This window comes from Phyllobates terribilis, unplaced genomic scaffold, assembly GCF_046119375.1.
Source record: "Phyllobates terribilis strain yellow unplaced genomic scaffold, ASM4611937v1 Scaffold_1__5_contigs__length_1240528914, whole genome shotgun sequence".
NCBI classification, from domain to species: domain Eukaryota; kingdom Metazoa; phylum Chordata; class Amphibia; order Anura; family Dendrobatidae; genus Phyllobates; species Phyllobates terribilis.
In genome coordinates this window covers 971,593,636-971,615,591 of record NW_027362761.1, presented here as the reverse complement: position 1 = coordinate 971,615,591, position 21,956 = coordinate 971,593,636, and the positions used below count along the sequence as shown (strand labels likewise).

The following is a 21,956-nucleotide window of genomic DNA, read 5'->3' as shown; positions in this document are numbered from 1 at the left end:
TGTAGGAGTTGTGTTTTGGCACTTGTACGCTTGTGCTTTCTGTATCGCCCACGAGTAAGCTTGTGCTTTCTGTATTGCCCCCAGTGTAAGCTTGTGCTTTCTGCATCGCCCACGTGTACGCTTGTGCTTTCTGCATCGCCCACGTGTACGCTTGTGCTTTCTGCTTCGCCCACTTGTACGCTTGTGCTTTCTGTATTGCCCACGTGTAAGCTTGTGCTTTCTGTATCGCCCACGTGTAGGCTTGTGCTTTCTGCATCGCCCACGTGTACGCTTGTGCTTTCTGCTTCGCCCACGTGTACGCTTGTGCTTTCTGCTTCGCCCACGTGTACGCTTGTGCTTTCTGCTTCACCCACTTGTACGCTTGTGCTTTCTGTATTGCCCACGTGTACGCTTGTGCTTTCTGCATCGCCCGCTTGTGCTTTCTGCATCGCCCGCTTGTGCTTTCTGCATCGCCCGCTTGTGCTTTCTGCATCGCCCGCTTGTGCTTTCTGCATCGCGCGCTTGTGCTTTCTGCATCGCCCACGTGTACGCTTGTGCTTTCTGCATCGCCCACGTGTACGCTTGTGCTTTCTGCATCGCCCACGTGTACGCTTGTGCTTTCTGCATCGCCCACGTGTACGCTTGTGCTTTCTGCATCGCCCGCTTGTGCTTTCTGCATCGCCCGCTTGTGCTTTCTGCATCGCCCGCTTGTGCTTTCTGCATCGCCCGCTTGTGCTTTCTGCATCGCCCGCTTGTGCTTTCTGCATCGCCCGCGTGTACGCTTGTGCTTTCTGCATCGCCCGCGTGTAGGCTTGTGCTTTCTGCATCGCCCGCGTGTAGGCTTGTGCTTTCTGCATCGCCCGCGTGTAGGCTTGTGCTTTCTGCATCGCCCGCGTGTAGGCTTGTGCTTTCTGCATCGCCCGCGTGTAGGCTTGTGCTTTCTGCATCGCCCGCGTGTAGGCTTGTGCTTTCTGCATCGCCCGCGTGTGCTTTCTGCATCGCCCGCTTGTGCTTTCTGCATCGCCCACGTGTACGCTTGTGCTTTCTGCATCGCCCACGTGTACGCTTGTGCTTTCTGCATCTCCCGCTTGTGCTTTCTGCATCGCCCACGTGTACGCTTGTGCTTTCTGCATCGCCCGCTTGTGCTTTCTGCATCGCCCGCTTGTGCTTTCTGCATCGCCCGCTTGTGCTTTCTGCATCTCCCACGTGTACGCTTGTGCTTTCTGCATCGCCCGCTTGTGCTTTCTGCATCGCCCACATGTAGGCTTGTGCTTTCTGCATCGCCCGCTTGTGCTTTCTGCATCGCCCACGTGTAGGCTTGTGCTTTCTGCATCGCCCACGTGTAGGCTTGTGCTTTCTGCATCGCCCGCTTGTGCTTTCTGCATCGCCCACGTGTACGCTTGTGCTTTCTGCATCGCCCACGTGTACGCTTGTGCTTTCTGCATCGCCCGCTTGTGCTTTCTGCATCGCCCGCTTGTGCTTTCTGCATCGCCCGCTTGTGCTTTCTGCATCGCCCACGTGTACGCTTGTGCTTTCTGCATCGCCCGCTTGTGCTTTCTGCATCGCCCGCTTGTGCTTTCTGCATTGCCCACGTGTACGCTTGTGCTTTCTGCATCGCCCGCTTGTGCTTTCTGCATTGCCCACGTGTACGCTTGTGCTTTCTGCATCGCCCGCTTGTGCTTTCTGCATCGCCCACGTGTACGCTTGTGCTTTCTGCATCACACGCTTGTGCTTTCTGCATCGCACACACCGGTTTTCCATGGTATGTTGGGCTATATTCTCAGTCTCTCTCTGGCTATTTCTGTTGCTCTGAGATCAGCATATATGGAAGTGGTCTTGTTTGATACATGACCCTTGCCCTGTAATACACCACGTTTACATTGGTTCTCATGGCTCCTGTCGCCAGATAGAAAACATCAGCCCCATCTCTGCCCCGTAATGCAACGTGACCGACATAAGCCTTTCCAAACAGAATGAAGCAAGCTGCTGCTCCTAAGAAGTTGGTTAACCGGCTCCTCATATCGAAGTTATCTCACCTGGTATTACTTTAAATTTTCCACACAATCGGCACTTTTCCTGGGCAGCCCCTGTAGAAGCAGCTCAGGGAAGCGAGGGAGAGAAAAAGCCAAATCCTTGGCAAAAGCAGCTGAATTGCATCTGCAGATGAATGACGATTTAACATTCTGTGCAGCAGACAGTACCTCCGGCAGGCGAGTAAAAGGTTACTGCATTATTTTGCTTGTTTGCAACCAGAGTGCCAATTGCCAGAGTGCTTCAGTCCTTCATTACCTCTGCTGGCCCTGGTTATAGCTCCTCTGAAGACAGAAATGAGCTCACATTTTAATATCAAAAGGGCACAGCAAGGTGATGGAAAGGTGGGGGTTTCTTGCAATTTGCTTGGATCAAATCATAATGGCTATTTATTTTGGCCGTTTCCATTCCATTTTTTATTGTTCGCCCTAATCTTTGGCGCTCAGCCTTGTGTCATCTCATATGCAATGCGCAAATTCCTTTTTATTTTGAGTGTAAATAATAAAGAAAGCTGCTCAGGCCGTTCAGCCGTGAGGATATACAGTGATGTAAAATAGCCATAAGACGTGCTCCTTTAAATAGCATCTTTCCAGGTAAGGATTGTAGGCATGACTGTAAGTGCTGGCTGCGTGCTTGCATTTTGGTATTGATGTATAGGAGATACTGAGGCCAAATCATTGCAGCAGATTGATGTCAGCCTCGGTGAGGAGCCCAGGATCGTGCTCGCTCTGTGTAATTGGCAGGTCCCTTCTGAGCATCGGTGTCAGGAAAGGTCAATTGCTGTGATTGGCAAGCAGATGAACATCTAGTGAAGCGTTTGCTGTTTTCTGGCTACAGAAGGCAGTGTAAGCAGCAGTCCAGGTATCGAGCCATTCCCGAGCAGGGTACTTGGGGACATCTGAGAGGGGTGTGGCGTAGAGAGAACCATATCCAAAGGGGGAACAGGTTGGATAGGTTGCAGAGCTGTGACATCTGAACAGGACAGCTCTGGTATCAGGACTCCAGCTATGTGCACTATGTTCAGTACTTCCAGAGGAATTGTGAATAACTACAAAAAGCCTTACCTCCTTTAAGTCGCGATGCTTGGGTAACCCTGAAATGAGGATCATCTTCCTGCACGTTTAGAAAAGCACTATAGTGACCGGCGTCACTTCCAACCAGCTCTAGTCGGTTGCTCCTTTTTTTTTTTTCTTCCTTTACATTTTTCCTTCTCCTATTGATCAGAGTTAATTTCAGCCAGGGAGCTACGTAATGAGGCAGCCAGTTAGCTGTGAGTGCCTGTGGGACAATAGCAGTGGTTATTTCCTAAGGAAAGGACTCGTCTCCTGAGCAAGTCAATGTGTGGCTGTGGCTGCAGCATCATTTCTTCTTTAATGAAGAGGCTGGGCCGCTCGACCTGCTGCTCCGACTTGCTTTCTTGCGGCTATCCATCAGACCCTTTGCAGAGGCTCTCCTTCGAATGCCTTAGCCTGCCAAAGGTAACCATCCAGATTTCTTTACTGATAAAGGTCCAAGTTGGTATAACTGTATGTGATTGTATTGGCGTCCGGGGGCAGATGTCATGACCTTGTAAAAAGTATCCAATATCATATACCCATCGCCAGGCTGGTAGCTCAGATCTGCTTTGCAGTGATTGATTTTGTAATCAGATCCTTGATTTACTGGATATCCAAAGATGTGGTAGCATGCTGGGAAAAGTGCGCTCTCTATTGGATGCTTACATTACTGTAGCTGGAGGAATTGCTCCTCTGTGGGGTCGTGGACCTCTCGGTACATTTAAACATTTTTACTTTTCTTTACAAGAATATTATTGTTACTTTCTCATTTTACAACGTTGTTTTAAACATTTTACCACGAAAGGCAGAACTTGTTAGTTTTTAGGCATGTCACTCATAAATGTAGTCCGGGAAGCTTCGCTCATAAATTATAAATTGTACCGAGTTGCAGGATGTGTTGACACTATATAATAACAGATCTTTGGTATGCTGCTGCAAGTTAAAGGGAATCTGACAGCAGGTTTTTGCTATGTAATCTGAAGACAGCAGGAGATAGTGGCTGAAACACCGAATTCAGGGATGTGTCACTTGTCAAAGTGTAGGCTGTTGTTGACTAACTGTGAAGGATCTATCACTAAGAGATTAACACTGCTGGACTAGTCTGGCAATGCCCCCTCCTATGATAAGCAGCTCACTGCCTATGGACATTGTACATGGAGAGCCTGGTGTGGGCGGGGTTAGCTGTGATGGGGGCAGGGTTATCTTTCTCAGCTCTGCTTCATTCAAAATCTAAAAGCTCTGATTGTGTCAAAACCGCTGCCCCCAATAAACTTAAGTGGTACATCGTTGGATTCATGGTGTCTTTGCCTACATTACACTGCTCTCAGATGAGGTACAAAAAAATCTGCTGACCGATTCCCTTTAACACTGTCTGTGTATATCGAAAACACACTTGTTAATTTGCTTGAACAAGATTATTAGTCCCGGTTGTGGGCAAGTAAGTGGTTGCTGATAACTAGCGGCTCTAGGCAGCATTTGTCATAGTTTTGGACTGTCAAATAGGATTTCATAAATATCTGGAAACATGCACTAAAGAGGGGTCTGTACATTAGGTCAGAATTTGGATGGTTTGCAAGTTGCATAATAGTGAATAATTAGTGCTGGTGCTGTGTGTACTTAAAGGGGTTCACTGGGAATATAAGAAAAAAATGTCATTGTAAATAAATTCCTAAATACAACTTAAAGGGGTTGTCCATTACTTTATATGATCCCCCAATGTATTCCCCCAGGGCTCATAAGTGTTTCTCTAAATACCTTGTGGTGCCTTTTCTGCCTGTGAGCGGCGCTATCACTGGCCGCTCACAGGCATCACGTGATCCCCGGCTGCAGCCGGCTCTGACATCCGCTGATGTCACATCAAGCTCCGGCTGCAGCCGGGGGTACTCACTTATGCGTTCCACGGTGGCTGCTGGGTTGTGGGCGGGGTTACCCAGCACGTCACACCCGGCATCCACCGCGCGCTCTTCCTCTCCTCATTCACTGGGAAAGCGCGTGGTGGATGCTGGGTGTGACGCACGGGGTAACCCCGCCCACAGCCCGCCGTCCACCGCTTGGACCACATCACTGATGTCACGCCTCACTTGACGTGACATCTGTGACGGGTCACATGATGCCTCTGAGCGGCCAGCGATGGCGCTGCTCACAGGCAGAAAAGGCACCGCAAGGTATTCACAAAAACACTTCTGGGCCCTGGGGGGATACATTGGGGAGTTCATATAAAGTAGTGGACAATTTCTTTAAATTGCTAATCACACTTTTTTTCTCTAGGGAGATAATCACTTGTTATAAAATGTTAATAGGAGAGGTGCATGTGAGCATGTGCAGTAGAAATCTCAAGTGCTGTGACCTGAAGATACCTCTATCGTGTACTGTTCACCTACCTCCAGGTCAAACAGCTGCTCAACATTCATAAAGACAGAGTGGACAGCAGTGTGAGCGGCCTCTTCTTACCTTAGCACCCCTAGTATCCCCAATATTTGATCAGAAACAGGGTGAACAGCAGTATAAGCAGCCTCTTCTTACCTCAGCACCTCTGGTGTCTCCAGTATTAGCTCAGAAAGACAGGGTGGACAGCAGTATGAGCGACCTCTTCTGCTTACATTGCTGAGCTTCCTACTGTACATGATCACATGCACCTTTCCTGTCGGTGTAACAACACAGCAGCCATTTTAATGTACTATTGTGCTATCTTCCTGTCACGGGTGTGTCAGGTGTGACAGACAGTTGCTCTGGAGCCGGCTGCAGAACGTCCCTGAGCATTGGCATTGCAGACGCCTTCTTAATTCCCTCATCTCTGTAGTGTGGTTTTATCCTTCTTCCTTTAGGACCCATCAGCCACCTCCACCTTCTGCTGCTGATTGACACACCCTTTGTGGGTAGTTAAATATTTTCAGTTTCTCCAGAGAGTCGCCGGTGATAGCTCTATATACTGTACCTCTGTGTTGGCTTGGGCACTAGCAGTTAGCTAGTTTCTTCTCTGGTGCCCTTGGAGGACAGTTGGCATTATCTCTCTTCTGTCTGCTCAAGCTAAATGTATCCCTTTTGTTTGTCTACCTTGTTGTATTTAGTTTGTAGTGGGGCTTGACTAGTGCTCACCCTGTCCCCTCCCTATCTAGGGCCAAGCTGTAGGGACATTCAGGTCTTAGGTTCCTGCTCGGCGATAGGTGTGGAACCTATTTAGGGACGATAGGGTAGGCAGGGTGATATTAGATCTGCCTAGGGGTCTCCACTCTCCCTTTCCCTAGTGTTTGGGCTGCCTCCCCCTCTTCCCATCGTGTTGCACTTAGTCTTTCCCTTACCTTGCATGACACTTCCCCAGACAATTGCTGGCTTCATTTTCCCCACTGGCGTCTTTTCCCTATGGTTTTGACTATAAAGAGCAGACGAAGCTGTCTAATGAATGAACAGGTTACTTCTTTTAACCGCTTAACGATTTCCGAATCCTGAAGCCGTTAAAAGAAGTAGCAAAAGTTAGAACACGTGCACAGTAATGTTGTTTTTACATTACTGTGCATTATGTTCATTTTTTGCAGTGGTTGGTTTGTGCCGCTTTTACAGGCAGAATCCTCTGGAAAAAATGTCATGTGCATATTCCTTTAGGTTATGTCTAGACTAGGCGTTTTTTTTCAGCATTTTTTTTTTTCTACATCTAAACCTGATCTCTTGGCAGGAAAGAAGCTGCGTCAAAAATGCAGGTTTTTGGTTCTTTTTTTTTTGTACGTTTTTGCTGCGTTTTTTTTAGGATTCCAAAGTTCAGCTTTGCTTCCACCGCAGAAGCATGAACACAAGTCACCAATGCAAGACATATGTGAAACTATATTAACCAGAATTACAAATGTAACAGTGCGGGGAGGTGAATTGTTCAGGAATAGTTTTTCTAAGACATTGGCCATGCATTGAGTTTGTAGGACACTATTTATTTTCACACTATGGTCTGCCATTGAGTTGCTCAGGGATTGTTCAATTTTTCACCTCTGTGGGCCACTTCTATCTCAGGTGACCAATACAAGATGGTAAAATCACAAAAATAAATGAGTTTCCCATACTGCTGTACTTGCTTTTTTCACTAAAAATGCAGCAAAGCCTGATAGCTATGCTTTTTTTCAGTGTTTATTTTACCACCCATTACTTTTAATGGATGAAAAACGCAGAAAAAACACTGAAAGAAGTGACATGCTCTATTGCAGGGTTCCCCAACTCCAGTCCTCAAGGCCCACCAACAGGTCATGTTTTCAGGATTTCCTTAGTATTACACAGGTGATAATTGCATCACCTGCACAGGCAATAATTCCATCACCTGAGCAATACTAAGGAAATCCTGAAAACATGACCTGTTGGTGGGCCTTGAGGACTGGAGTTGGGGAACCCTGCTCTATTGTGCAAAAAAACATGCAAAGCACAAAATACTGATGACACAAAAACCAATGCGTGTGCATGAGATTTCTGAAATCTCATAGACTTTGTTGGTACTATAAAACGCAGCTGAAGATTAGCATAAAAAACGCTGAAAAAAACATAGCGTGAACATGGCCTTACTGGGCTTTCTGACAGACAACCAGAAAAGTTTGTAACTTTTTTTTTCTAAATCTGTCTTTTTCTGAGCTCTTTTCAGCTGATTTACAACAGACTACGTTAATGAATGTGGAAAAAAAGAGCCTGTAAAAGCTGAATGGTGTACCATTTATAGTGAAACCCAATTGCAGAAATTATTTTTAGCCCAAAATATGTCCTTTTAAGTAAAATGAAAAAAAAAAAAAAAAAAACTGTCTCCAAAGGTGGCCAACCCCTTTACTGCTTGTAATAAAGTAAGCTGTCTCCTCAGCGTCATATGTTCATGTCCAATTTTCTGAACTGTATTTAAGAAAATGGATGTTACATACTTGCACATACACTAATTTACTATAACGTTACAGCTTATCTGTTACCAGATTTCACAGTACAAACTATTAGGGTGCGTTCCCACATTCAGGATTTGCTGCAGTTTTGACGCTGCATATTTATGCAGCGTCAAAACTGTAGAGGCCAGATCAGAGTCAAAACTCTAGCGGACAGATGTTACAGCATAGTGGATGGGATTTCTAGAATTCCTATGTGCACCTGCGGATCACCCGCGGACACAGACATGTGGCGCATCTTTCAGACCCACAGCATGTCAATTTCTCTTGCGGGTACGCATGCGGATTTTCCCCATGGACTTGCATCAATGAGGAAAATCTGCACGTGTAAAAAATAAATAATGCGTGTCCGCTAATTTGCATAATTAGTGCGGAAGTTCTGCAGCGTTTGGGCCTCAGCTCGTCCTGAACGTGGGAACGTTCCCTTAGGGGGGTCGCTCATGCTGGCCAATAGCCAGTGTAAAACTCGGACGAATGTTTCATCGGATAGCACGCAGTCGAATGAAGCAGTGGCGACTAGCGTTTTTTTTTTTTTCCCCCGCGCCGAGTTGGCATCAGGGCTGTGGAGTCTGTGTCCATTGTGGTGGAGTCTGAGTCTGAATCGAAGTCGGTATAAAATGGACCGACTCCAACTCCTAAGATATATAATAAATTGGGTACAGTAGTTCAATGCAGTTTGTGGGGAATATTTTTTCAAAAGAATTTGGGAAAGTTATGAAATGTCCTATGAATGTCTGTCCTATTCCTGATCTAAGGGTCTAGACTTTTAGCTGAGATGAATCTGTGCTACAGTAAATTTATCACTTAAACATGAGCCATGTATGAGGGGGTCGGAGTCGTGGAGTTGGAGTCGGAGTCTTAGGTTTGGCTTACCGACTCCACAGCCCTGGTCGGCATGCTGCGATTGGCAGCGTATATCGGACAGCACGCGTTCACACAAGTCTATTGATACGTTAAAATATGAAACTGCACTCTGATGTCATCCCAGTGCAGTCTGATATACGTCGACGCACACAATGGAGAAGATAAAGACATTAAGTTCTCCATCTTCTCCGTACAAGTGACCGATTCTCGCATGCTAGAGAATTGGATCACAATTAAATGACACTGCTCACTTTCGCAGCAGAGTTTGAGCCGAGGGTTATTTGCATGTAGCATCCGATTCTCTCGCATGCCAGAATCATCAGATGCTACTCGCCAGTGTGAGCGAGCCCTTACAGTGAGAGAGCTTTTTTATTTTTATAGTTACTATTGCTCAGTCTTGGAAAGATTTGAATATTTGTAATATACTCCATTACCTTCTCTTGCTTGCTTTTCTCCCAAACTCTATGCTGAATGGGCTGTTTCGTGCCTTGTTCATGCACTTAGAGTGGCTTATTTGAACTGCAGGTCCACCAAATTTCCGGACTCCTCTGTGAGCTTATATATTCACCTCCCCTTTGCTCATACACGGTTTGCAAACTCTTCCTGTCTGAGCATGGTGAAGGGGAGCAGGGAAACTCACAAATTGAGTACAGATATTTGCTAGACCTGCAGTTCAAAGGCTATGTTCACACTTTGCGTTTTTGCTGCATTTTTTTCTGCAGCTAAACCTGCTTTCTTGGCAGAAAATAAACAGAATTCAAAAAAGCAGGTTTTGTTGTGTTTTCAGGATCCCAAAGTTCAGCTTTGCTTTCACCACAGAAGCGTTAACACAGGTCACCAATGGCAGTGCATTGAGTCATTGCCAATGAGTTGCTCAGGCATTGTTCAATTTTACACCTTGGTTGGCCACCGGTATTGTTCCATCTCACACCTTGGTCAGCCAATGTTTTTGTACGCATCACTAATTTAATTAAACTGTACTAATCCAAACTGCCATCTAAGGTGACAAAGACAAGATGGTAAGCTTGGGAAAATCACAAAAAATACATTTGTTTCACATACTGCTGTACTTGATTTTTTTCACTAAAAACTCAGCAATGGGTGAAAAACGCTGAAAAAATGCTGAAAGAAGTGACATGCTGCATTCTGCAAAACCTAAGGTTTTGCACAAAATACTGAGGACCGAAAAAACAAGATGTGTGCATGAGATTTCTGAAATCTCATAGACTTTGCTGGACTGTAAAAGACTGGTGAAAATTTGCATAAAAAACACGGAAAAACTGGGAAAAACTGCAACATGTGAACATAGCCTAAGTGAAAGAACAAGGCAGTTGTATTAGCCCTTTCAGTGTGCTGGAAAGAGCAACATTTAAGGTAGTGGAGTACATTACAAAGATACATTTGCAAAGACTGATCAATATGGAAATAAAAAAAATTAAGTTAATCTTTAAATAGATCTTAGAGTAAATAGACCTCATGAGACTGTTGTATTTACTTTGAAAATTAACACAGGAATTCCTGTATATTTCCCACCTAACATGCATTTTAAGATTCTAGTTTAAAGATCATACAGCAATTCTAAACTTGATTTTCAAAGTGAGTATATCAGCATCATCCAGTCCCACTGATCTATTCCATAATGTAGATGGAGAAAATAAAGAAAAACGATCTGCTAATTAAGCGCTGAAGCTCTGTATTCTGGTGTCCTTGCTGAATGAGGAAGATCAGTAGTAAGAAATGCTATGGTGGCGATCCCAAATACTATCAGTAGAATAAAAATTAATTCTGAAAACCATTAAAATGTATAAAACACTACATGTTTCAGAGCTGCATCATTTTTCCTTTGTTATAGCTTAAATGAGGGTTAGATTCTTTTTTGGAGGTAGTTTTGAATGATACTATTAATTTTCCCATACAGTATACTGGAAAAAGGGCGGAAAAATGTAGAGGAAATAAAAAAAAATGAATTCCGACATTGTTTTTGGGTTTTGTTTTTATGGTGTTCAGAAAGAATGACCCGGCAGTGCGATACTTTAGGTCAGTACAATTACAGTCATACCAAATGGGTACATTGTTTTTTTTTTTTATTTTAGTAATTAAAGTATAATTCTTAAATTTGTAATAAAAAATAATTATTTTTTTGAGACCTGTACATTTTTTTTTAATTTCTTTTGGTGTAAGCTGTTTGAGCACTTGTTAGGGCTGATATTTTTATGGATACTATTTTGGGACACCCACAATGTTTTGATCACTTTTTATTGAAATTTTTGGGGACGTTGCCACGACTGAAAAATGTATTTGATGCTGTTGCCTTACGACATTTACTGCATGTGTTAAATATTTTTAGATTTTGATTAGAGTTGGAACAAATGTATTCATGCATCCAATTCTATCAACCACAAAAGTGAACTGTGGCCTCTGAACGGACACTGGAGGACAGCCTCTTGCCTGTTGGCATCCACTGCTCCTCTTTTGATTAGTCAGCCTGGTGCCATGTCATTGTTGAAGCGTGACACATGATGTTGCGCCAGGTAGAGTAATCACAAGACGAGCGGCGGATGCCAGCAAGGTGGTTCTCCAGCTCTCCTGCATGCAGCGGCCACACACTACTGTCGTGGCCAAGGAGATGAGACGTGCAGATTGATTCATATCAACTCTAATTTTGATAGATCAGACTCTTACACTTTTATGTATAATGGGGACAAAGGGTTGATTTGAATTTTGTTTTTTAATTTTTAATTTTATTTTTATAGGGGACTTGAACCTGGGACCCTCTGGTCACTTGTTGTGTGTACTCTGTAGATCCAATCATGGTCTCCTGTGAAGCTCAGTCTGTGGCTAGACTTCACAGCAGCACCGACATGGTGGCCTTTAGCTGGGCCCTGGCGGCCATAACAACCCTTTGTACCCTACAACCACCAGGCTGCGTGCCCACTATGCGTCTTTTAAGCGTAATTTCCACCGCAGAAACGCTTAAAAAAATGCTTGGTAGCAGGTCTGCAATGGTCCCCAATGATAATCCGCGTGTGCTGTGCACGTGCTGCTGAAATTTTCGCTGTGGATTATCATTGCGGAATCCACAAAATCCACGGCATGTCCAATAATTTTGCGGAATCGCTGCATTTTAGCCGCCATTGACTTGCGTTAGACCGCATAACATCTGCATGACTACATGTGCACATGCGGATATTATGCGATTCAATGCGCGGATGGTACCCGGGTCTGGAGAAGAGGAGACTCTCCTCCAGACCCGGGTACCATAGTACCTGTAGTTAAAAAAGAATTAAAAAATAAACATATACTTACCTTCTGATGGCCCCCTGTCTGCTCCCGGCGGTGCTGCTGGCTCTTCGGCTGCTCACGGTGGTAAAAGGACCTTCCATGACGTCATTTAGTCATGTGACAGGTCACGCGACCGCTGACGTCGGCGGTCGCGTGACCTGTCACATGACTAAATGACATCATGGAAGGTCCTTTTACACCACCGCGAGCCGCCGAAGACACCGGACGCACAAAAGAAGGAGACTGGGGGCCATTGGAAGGTGAGTATATTGTTTTTTTTTTTTTTTTTTTTCTCTTACTATTGATGCTGCATTTGCAGCATCGTAACTTGATCACACAACATAAATCCATGCCGGTTGCATGGATTTATATAGTGTGACCAAGTTGTCAAGCACTTTTCCAAGTGATGCTAAAATCGCGTGGAAAACCCATGCGAAATCGCATGTTCAAAACGCTTCACAAATGCTTCTAGCTGGCAGAAAAAACGCCTGTAAGATCCACATGCTTTTTTTTCTGCTAGGGAGATACAGAAAAGCTCCGCAGCATTTCTGCATCGTGGGCATTGAGCCTCATACTGCTCAGTACACTCACATATGGCGGTGTGCGACGTGTATGTATGTCACTTGGTGGGAAGTGCTTACCATTGATTTTATAATAGGGAGTGTTATAAAATAAAGGAATAACTTAATTTCTCCTTAAATTCTCCGCCTGCTCCCAGTGTTTCGGGTGTTTTGTGCCATACATAATGCGTCAGATCAGAGGGAAGCTGATACGTGCCAGTGTATGTCTGCATTATTCTGTACACACATTTCTAATGTCTTGTGTCTATCCAGACCTGCACACATTTGTTTTTCATCCGTTTAACAATTGTTATAGGGTTTTGTCATGTTGTATATCTAACTAGGGTTTTCCACCCACAGTGAAGGCTTTTGTGTTTGCTTATTTGCAGGCTTATGTTCTCTAATACACACCTTCTTAGACCTGTGAACGGCGGCTATTATGCCGTCCCTGGGTATCCTAAGAAAAGTGCAATTACTGCTCTTGTTCTGCCAGCTATTTGCACCAGAATGTCTAATTGTTTACCTATCCAGAAAAGTGCATCTGTGACACGCTGTAATTAGGGGATTGTGGAGCTCGCAGCAGTAGGCTTTCAATGTGCCTTGTCCTCAGCTGCCTCGGTTGATATGCAGAAATCACAAAAAATATATAAAATGTTAGACTGGTGGAGAAAAAAAAAACAGTCTTGGCTAAGAGAAGGTTGTAGTACTTGGGTATGAAGCGTCTCTGGTTGGTCAGTATGACTGCTTCCAAGGTGATCCCATATCCAGTAATAATTAGCATTTGGATCATTAGCAGATCTGTTGGCAGCCAGAAGATAACCGCAGATGGCCTCTATCGTCCTGTAATCCACACCCAACAATGGGGTCCTGTGGTGCCAAAAATAATTCTGCTTCTGTAGTTGTCTGCCACTTTATGTGGTCATTGCATGGATTGCACCTTATAGCATGCAGTAAACATGGTAATCTGGGCTTGTAGTGTTAATGGAGTTTTCTGATTCTTTAACCCCTTAGTGACCACCAATACGTCTTTTTATTGACCTGTGATGTAAGAGACTAGCATTCCCCGACGGGTTACAATCCAGCAGCTATCAGCTGTACACTATAGCTGACAACTTGCTTTATCAGCCACAATCAGTGTTGGCACCAACTATGGCCATTTAACCCCCCTTTAATGCTGCTGTCAATAGTGACTACAGGATCTAGATGGTTAATGGAGTATGAGGTTTCCCTCTTTAACCCCATTGGCACCCTGAGATTTTGATCACGTGGTCCTGATGTTTGCCATGGCAGTTTACGGCCAAATAACGGCCTTAGTCTGCCGGCTATAGCGGCCTCTTGAGAAGTTATCACAATTTAGGTGGTAAAAATAAACTTTTTCATTCCTGTCATGTCACTTTGCATTAATTCCTGAAAAGCACCTAAAGGGTTAATGAAAGCAGTTTTGAATACATTGAGGGGTGCGGTTTTTAAAATGGTATGATTTTTGGGGGTTTCCAATATATAAGACGCCCAAAGTAATTTCAATACTGAACAGATCCCTATAAAATTTAAGTTTGTAAATTTCCTTGAAAAAATGAAAATTTACTGCTACAATTTTAAACCTTCTAAAATGCTAACGAAATAAAAACATTTTACACATGGTGCTAATGTAAAGCAGACATGAGGGAAATGTTATTTCTTAATGTTTTTGTGTGGTATGGCTAGCTGGATTAAAGGGATAGTTAATAATCATTCAAGTTTGAAAATTGCAATTTTTTTTTAACATTTTTCTCAAATTTCTGATATTTTTATAAATAAACACAAAACATATCAACCTAAATTTACCATTATAATTTATGATGTGTCACGAAGAAACAATTTCAAAATCAAGGGGATATGTTGAAGCGTTCGAGTTATTACTACATAAAGTGACAGGGGCTGTCGGCGTGGTACCACACATAGGGTAACAATGGGTAAGAGTCGTCTTTGGTTGTTTACGTGGATGCAGAGTTATTTTTTGTGACACTAGATGCTGTGATTATAAGGAATATAAACTGAATACAAATTTACCACTGATAAAGTTTGCAGCAGTGTAAATATTCTCTCTGCACTCCAACACCTGTTGATGAGGATCATATATGCATTTGCACTTTATGGAATTATGGATTGAAGTACACCAAAAGTTTGGGGTCATTTAGAAATGTCATTATTTTTTAAAGAAAAGCACATTTTTTTCAATGAAGCGAACATTAAATGAATCAGAAATACACTCTATACAGTGTTAATGTGGTAAATGACTATTCTAGCTGCAAAGGTCTTGTTTTTATTGCAATATCTACATAGGTCTATAGAGGCCCATTTTCAACAACCACCACTCCAGTGTTTTAATGGTACATTGTGTTTGCTAACTGTGTAAGAAGGCTAATGGATGTTTAGAAAACCCTAGAAAGTCCTTGCACAAGTATATTAGCCCAGCTGAAAACGGTTTGGCTGATTTGAGAAGCTATAAAATTGACCTTCCTTTGAGCTAGATGAGAATCTGGAGCATTACATTTGTTTGTTCTATGAAACTCTCAAAATGGCCAGAAAAAGAGCACTTTCACGTGAAACTCGACAGTCTATTCTTGTTCTTAGAAATGAAGGCTATTCCATGCGAGAAATTGCCAAGAAACTGAAGATTTCTTACAACGGTATGTACTACTCCCTTCAGAGGAGAGCACAAACAGGCTCTAACCAGAGTAGAAAGAGAAGTGGGAGGCCCCGCTGCACAACTGAGCAACAAGACAAGTACATTAGAGTCTCTAGTTTGAGAAATCGACGCCTCACAGCTCCTCAACTGGCAGCTTCATTAAATAGTACACGCAAAACACCAGTGTCAACGTCTACAGTGAAGAGGCGACTCCGGGATGCTGGCCTTCAGGGCAAAGTGGCAAAGAAAAACCCATATCTGAGACTGGCTAATAAAAGGAAAAGATTAATATGGGCAAAAGAACACAGACATTGGACAGAGGAAGATTGGAAAAAAGTTTTATGGACAGACTAATCAAAGTTTGAGGTGTTTGGATCACACAGAAGAACATTTGTGAGACGCAGAACAACTGAAAAGATGCTTTAAGAGTGCCTGACGCCATCTGTCAAGCATGGTGGAGGTAATGTGATAGTCTGGGGTTGCTTTTGTGCTGGTAAAGTGGGATATTTATACAAGGTAAATGGGATTTTGAATAAGGAAGGCTATCACTCCATTTTGCAACGCCATGCCATACCTTGTGGACAGCGCTTGATTGGAGCCAATTTCATCCTACAACAGGACAATGACCCAAAGCACACCTCCAAATTATGCCTGAACTATTTAGGGAAGAAGCAGGCAGCTGGTATTCTATCTGTAATGGAGTGGCCAGCGCAGTCACCAGATCTCAACCCCATTGAGTTGTTGTGGGAGCAGCTTGACCGTATGGTACGCAAAAAGTGCCCATCAAGCCAATCCAACTTGTGGGAGGGGCTTCAGGAAGCATGGGGGGAAATTTCTCAAGATTACCTCAGCAAATTAACAGCTAGAATGCCAAAGGTCTGCAATGCTGTAATTGCTGCAAAGGGAGCATTCTTTGATGAAAGCAAAGTTTGAAGGAGAAAATTATTCTTTCAAATAAAAATCATTATTTCTAACCTTGTCAATGTCTGGGCTATATTTTCTAATCATTTTGCAATTCATTTGATAAATAAAAGTATGAGTTTTCATGGAAAACACAAAATTGTCTGGGTGACCCCAAACCTTTGAATGGTAGTGTATATACTCTGCCCTAGTATTGTGTGTGATACACTTGCTTTTTTACCTGAGTCTCTGTTCTAATGGACTTTGCATTGATACATGATTATTTATATATATATATATATATATATATATATATATATATATATATATATATGTATACCTTTTTGTATATTAAATCAACCTTTTAGAATTTTTATTGGACTATTACTCCATGTGTCTAGTATTCATCCCATTATAGGAGTGTCCATGTAGATTTATTGATTAGGCCCCTTGAAGCCAGAGGACCGTTAATACACTGATATCTTTGAATATGGTTTCTGCTTTGAAGATATTGTTTCACAATACATAAAGTGCCACATGTCAGGTTTAGAAAAATTGGCCTGGGAGTAATCTAGAGCAATAAAGGCAACACAGAGGTGTGTAATACGCTGTTTATACATCAGATATGACAGGAGGAGGCTGGCTTAGCTACTGGAATCAGCTATCCGCCGACCCTTTACATTTCGGAATAGTCACACTGCTACAATAGAAATGTATAAGCATTTAATATGGAAGAATTGGTGCGACAAACCCAAATAGCAAACAAATTCAAGTATAGCGACAAACAAAAAAATAAAAAGCAAGGTTGTGCAGACTAAACAGCAATTCATATACCGTAGTTTATTAGGTGAATCAGAACAATTCATCCATTTGGCAAAAAATGCATTAAAACATTTCAAAGTGCGTAATGGCATAAAACTAAATACAAGACCTAGCAAGACTTTAAGATTACACGGCCACGATCAGGAATAGTGCTTTGGACGCAGCGTATTTTTGCCCATCTAATGACAGTCATTGGGGGAAAATACGCAACGGAGATGCTACAGAAATGAACATGCCGCGGCTTGTAAACCCGCGCTGCGGTTGAGTTTACTCAGCGTTAAAAAGAAGCAGAGTGGGCATGGGATCTCTGTAAATCCATCCACTGTGCTTGCAATGTAGAACGCAGCGTTTTAGATGCAGCGGAAACACGCTGCATCCAAAACACTACTATTCCTGATCGTAGGCCCGTACCCTAATAAGAGTTGGGGTCAAAAATGAATAAACTATCACATCATATAAGAACTGGCATGCATTCTGCTAGCATAAAATATGATGCATCAGATACTGTGTAAAGTGCAAAGAAAATCTCTGCAATATATTGAGATCCAAAATAATAAATCAAATAAAGTATGCCAATAGATAATAATATATAAATTATTATAAATATTACCAAAGTGAATACTACAAAAAAGCCAAGAAGAGCTGTCAAAGAGGAATAAAGGGGAATGATAACTCCTGCAAAACAGGAGCTCCTTGGGCACGAGTCTCATTAAAAACTGATAAAATCACATGTATGCCTATAACACAAACGCGTTTCAGTCCTGTACCGGAATCTTCCATCGGGTTTAGAAACTTCAACACTGAATTGAAGTTCAAGTTATTAATGAGACCAGCATATTAATGCATAGCTCATAGCTCACAAGGATTAAGGTGTTTCACCTTTCTATGTAACATACGCTCTTACTCATTGCAGCGTCTTTACTCTATTCTCGATATGTCTTTGCAAAAGTGCCGTTGAATACTTGATGATTAGTATCCATGCAAACTGATACCTACACCCTAAGGCTATGTGAACGCAGAGGTTTTTTTGAGGCAGTATAAAACGACTGTTTCTAGTAAATTTCCCTTCAGCAAATTCCCTTTCTCTGAGGAGCCTTTAGGCGGTGTCCCCACAATCAGAAGTGGCAAGCTTTTGATGTTGCAGATTTGCTGCATCATTTTTGCACCTATTAGGTAAATGAGGTTACTAGCGTTTTTACATTCATTTTTGAGTGCATTTTTTACATGAATTTTTAGTATGTCATGTTATAATTATACTGATGTTGGTCTTTGATTAAATTTTATTGATAGTCATCTGCGGATTACATGTGTTTCAACAGTGGAAAGGCATTAAAAACGCTTATGTGTTTTTTACCTGTGGATTTTTTGCATCTAATTCAATTCTGTGGGGAAAATCTGCACATAAAACACAACGCAAGAGAAATTGAAATGTTGCGAATTTCAAAAATGAGCCCCAGGTTAGTTTATGCAGGGTAAGAAAAAATCACATTTGGCATGAGATCTCTATAAATCTCATCCACTTTGCTGGAATTGTAAGAAGCTGCATTGTTTTGCTCAGTGAAAATATGCAGAGTCAAAAAAACCATTGTGGAAACATAGTTTTAAAGGGGTTGTCTGGCCTAAAACGAGAAGTCTGCAGTCACTTACAGCACTGTGCACTGCAAGGATTCTTCAGTGCCAGCGGCAAGAACGGCAGTCATGTGACTGCAAGTATACGATGTGCATACTCTTGGCCATGTTCAGACTAGACTGTTTCCGGCCTCGCTCAGTACACTTGAATTTAGTGAGGCCGCGCCAATCTAGTTGAATTTTGGCTGGGAGTGTGCATATCACATACTTGTGGTCACATGACTGGCATCGGAGAATCCTCAGTGTGCACTGTGACCGATGTGAGGATTCACAAGTCTGCAGTCACATATAGTGTCTCCAGACTTGTAATTTTAAACCGGACAACTTAAGGCTACTTTCCCACCATGAGCTGTGGGTGAGTAAATAATAGGTGCAGAAAATCTGCAACATCAAGTAAACTAGGTTACTTGCATTGTTTACATGCATTTTTATTGTGTTTTTGATGCTGCAGTTTGTGTCTTTTTGGTATGTTCAAAGTCACCAAGAGGATAAATATAGCTTTGGAGGAATGTACACTGCTCAAAAAATAAAGGGAACCTGTCACCATGAAAATACAGTCCAATCTGCAGGCACCATGTTCTAGGGCAGGAGGAGCGGAGTAGAGTGAAATACACTGCTCAACAGAATATAACGCAAAGTAAATCAAACTTCTGTGAAATCAAACTGTCCACTTAGGAAGCAACACTGATTGACAATCAATTTCACATGCTGTTATGCAAATGGAATAGACAATAGATGGAAATTATTGCCAATTATCAAGACACCCTCAATAAAGGAGTGGTTCTGCAGGTGGGGACCACAGACCACATCTCAGTACCAATGCTTTCTGGCTGGTGTTTTGGTCACTTTTGAATGTTGGTTGTGCTGTCACACTCGTGGTAGCGTGAGACAGACTCTACAACCCACAGAAGTTGCTCAGGTAGTGCAGCTCATCCAGGATGGCACATCAATGCTACCAGGAGGCAGGCCAGTACACCAGGAGACATGGAGGGGGCCGTAGGAGGGCAACAGCCCACCAGCAGGACCACTACCTCTGCCTTTGTGCAAGGAGGAACAGGAGGAGCACTGCCAGAGCCCTGCAAAATGACCTCCAGCAGGCCACAAATGTGCATGTGTCTGCACAAATGGTTAGAAACTGACTCCATGAGGGTGGTATGAGGGCCCGACGTCCACAGATGGTGGTTGTGCTCACAGCCAAACACCATGCAGGATGCTTGGCATTTCACAGAACACCAGGATTGGCAAAGTTGCCACTGGCGCCCTGTGCTCTTCACAGATGAAAGCAGGTTCACACTGAGCACATGTGACAGACATGACAGTCTGGAGACGCCGTGGAGAGCGATCTGCTGCCTGCAACATCCTTCAGCATGACTGGTTTAGCAGTGGGTCAGTAATGGTGTGGGGTGGCATTTCTTTGGAGGGCCGCACAGCCCTCCATGTGCTCGCCAGAGGTAGCCTGACTGCCATTAGGTACGGAAATGAGATCCTCAGACCCCTTGTGAGTCCATGTGTTGGTGTAGTTGGCCTCCTAATGCAGGACAATGCCAGACCTCATGTGGCTGGAGTGTGTCAGCAGTTCCTGCAAGATGAAGGCATGGAAGCTATGGACTGGCCCGTCTGTTCCCCAGACCTGAATCCGATTGAGCACATCTGGGACATCATGTCTCGCTCCATCCACCACAGACTGTCCAGGAGTTGGCGGATGCTTTAGTCAAGGTCTGGGAGGAGATCCCACAGGAGACCATCTGCAACCTCATCAGGAGCATGCCCAGGCGTTGTAGGGGTATAGGGGTATAAAATATTATCCCTAATCTGCCTATATTAATTATATAATATCCACTGTATCACATTTTACTGACACCATAGGGTGTCAACCTTAGGCGGAATAGGACAACTGTTTATGGCACACGTCCCTCCAACATGTTTCACAGCATGAAAAGCATCATCAGGGGATGGGACACTGGCATGAATCACCGACTGCAATTTTCTATACTGCGGCTTCCTCAGCTGTGAACTGGAGGCTTACTTGGCGTGCTCAATTCACAGCTGTAGGTGGCACCCAGAGACATTTTACTGTAGCCCAGCTCTGTGCTCTGGCCATAATTTTCGCTTGTAAATGCTGTGATATGAGCAGAACTGTCATGTTATGGAGGCTGCTTGAGTTGTGTACCTATCGCATATCATACGGTCCGATGAGCTGTGTATCTAATCCTGTCATGGGTGACTTCAAAGATAGGAAAGGCGGCACTCTCTGTCCCATAAAAACGTATTTTATTGCAAAAATCTTTAAAACATGCAGGAGAATACAGGTGCATAAGACGGACGACCCTGTCATGGGTGACTAGTCAGAGGCTGTCCCCTGTGATTTCCCTCCACCCTGCTTTCCTTGAGTGAAAGCGGCATTTAAAAGGAAACTTACTTGTTGAAATGACAAAGTGGTGTCTGATTTAAAGTGAATTTAAAGGCAACCTGTCATATAAAAATACGCTATTTACCTGCAGATATCTGGTTTATCAGCGTGTTAATAGCATTCTGAAGCCGTGCGGCCGCCGCACTGAGAGGTGATGAACGTTATTCCTGTCAGCAGGCCTAGGCTTTTGGTCAAAGCGGTGTGGCTACAGTCACCGATCCATATACAGTGAGCAGCAGCTGTAACTACTGACTGACAGCCGGCTCAGGAGTGCATCAGTACAGAGCCGGATGTCAGTCAGTGCCGGGGTTTGGTCACAGCCGCTGCTCACTGTATACGGATCCGTGACTGAAGCCGCGAGTCTATGACTGCAAACAGGAGGCTGCTGGAAGGAATAAAGTTAATTTCCTCCTTGTCGTCGGCTCCAGAACCCTATTAACTTGTAAATGAACCCAATATCTGCAGGTTAGTAGCGTTTTTTCACATGACAGGTTCCCTTTAGTGCTGCCTGTGGTTTGGGCAGCATGAATCAGTTGTCAGGTTCCCTTTAAAGGTGAATTTATATATTCCAGTAAAACTATGCTGTGTTTGCGGCATTTTTCTGTAATGCGCTCTTCGGGCAGTGATGTGCGCTATATACAGTATCTCTTCTCAGTGCAGTGCGTTTTATGCAGTAAGGAAACATTATCCTTTTTTTTCATCAAACTATGAGAAGATTACTTGCACAATTCACCTCTTTGTCGCATAGTATTTTCTCTGCTTTGTTTCAGCCTTGTCTTTTGGATTTGTTAGAAGATTGTTTTCTTCTGATTAGTCACTTTGCTTCTGTTTGTTTGTGGAGAGGGAGTATATCCGAAGTAT

General features: G+C 43.4%; 1 protein-coding gene across 2 annotated transcripts in view; it reads left to right on the top strand.

Moving 5' to 3' along the window:
* FBXW7 (F-box and WD repeat domain containing 7) overlaps positions 1–21,956 on the top strand; it is a 175,602-nt gene that overhangs the window by 34,759 nt on the left and 118,887 nt on the right. Inside the window, exon 1 of one of the 2 annotated variants that reach the window (XM_073642532.1) lies at positions 3,468–3,488. The exons of the other annotated variant lie outside the window; for it this stretch is intronic. The gene's annotated coding sequence lies outside the window, so the exon portion shown is untranslated. Of the gene's footprint in view, positions 1–3,467; positions 3,489–21,956 lie in introns of those variants that run through there. 2 annotated transcript variants of the gene reach the window in all.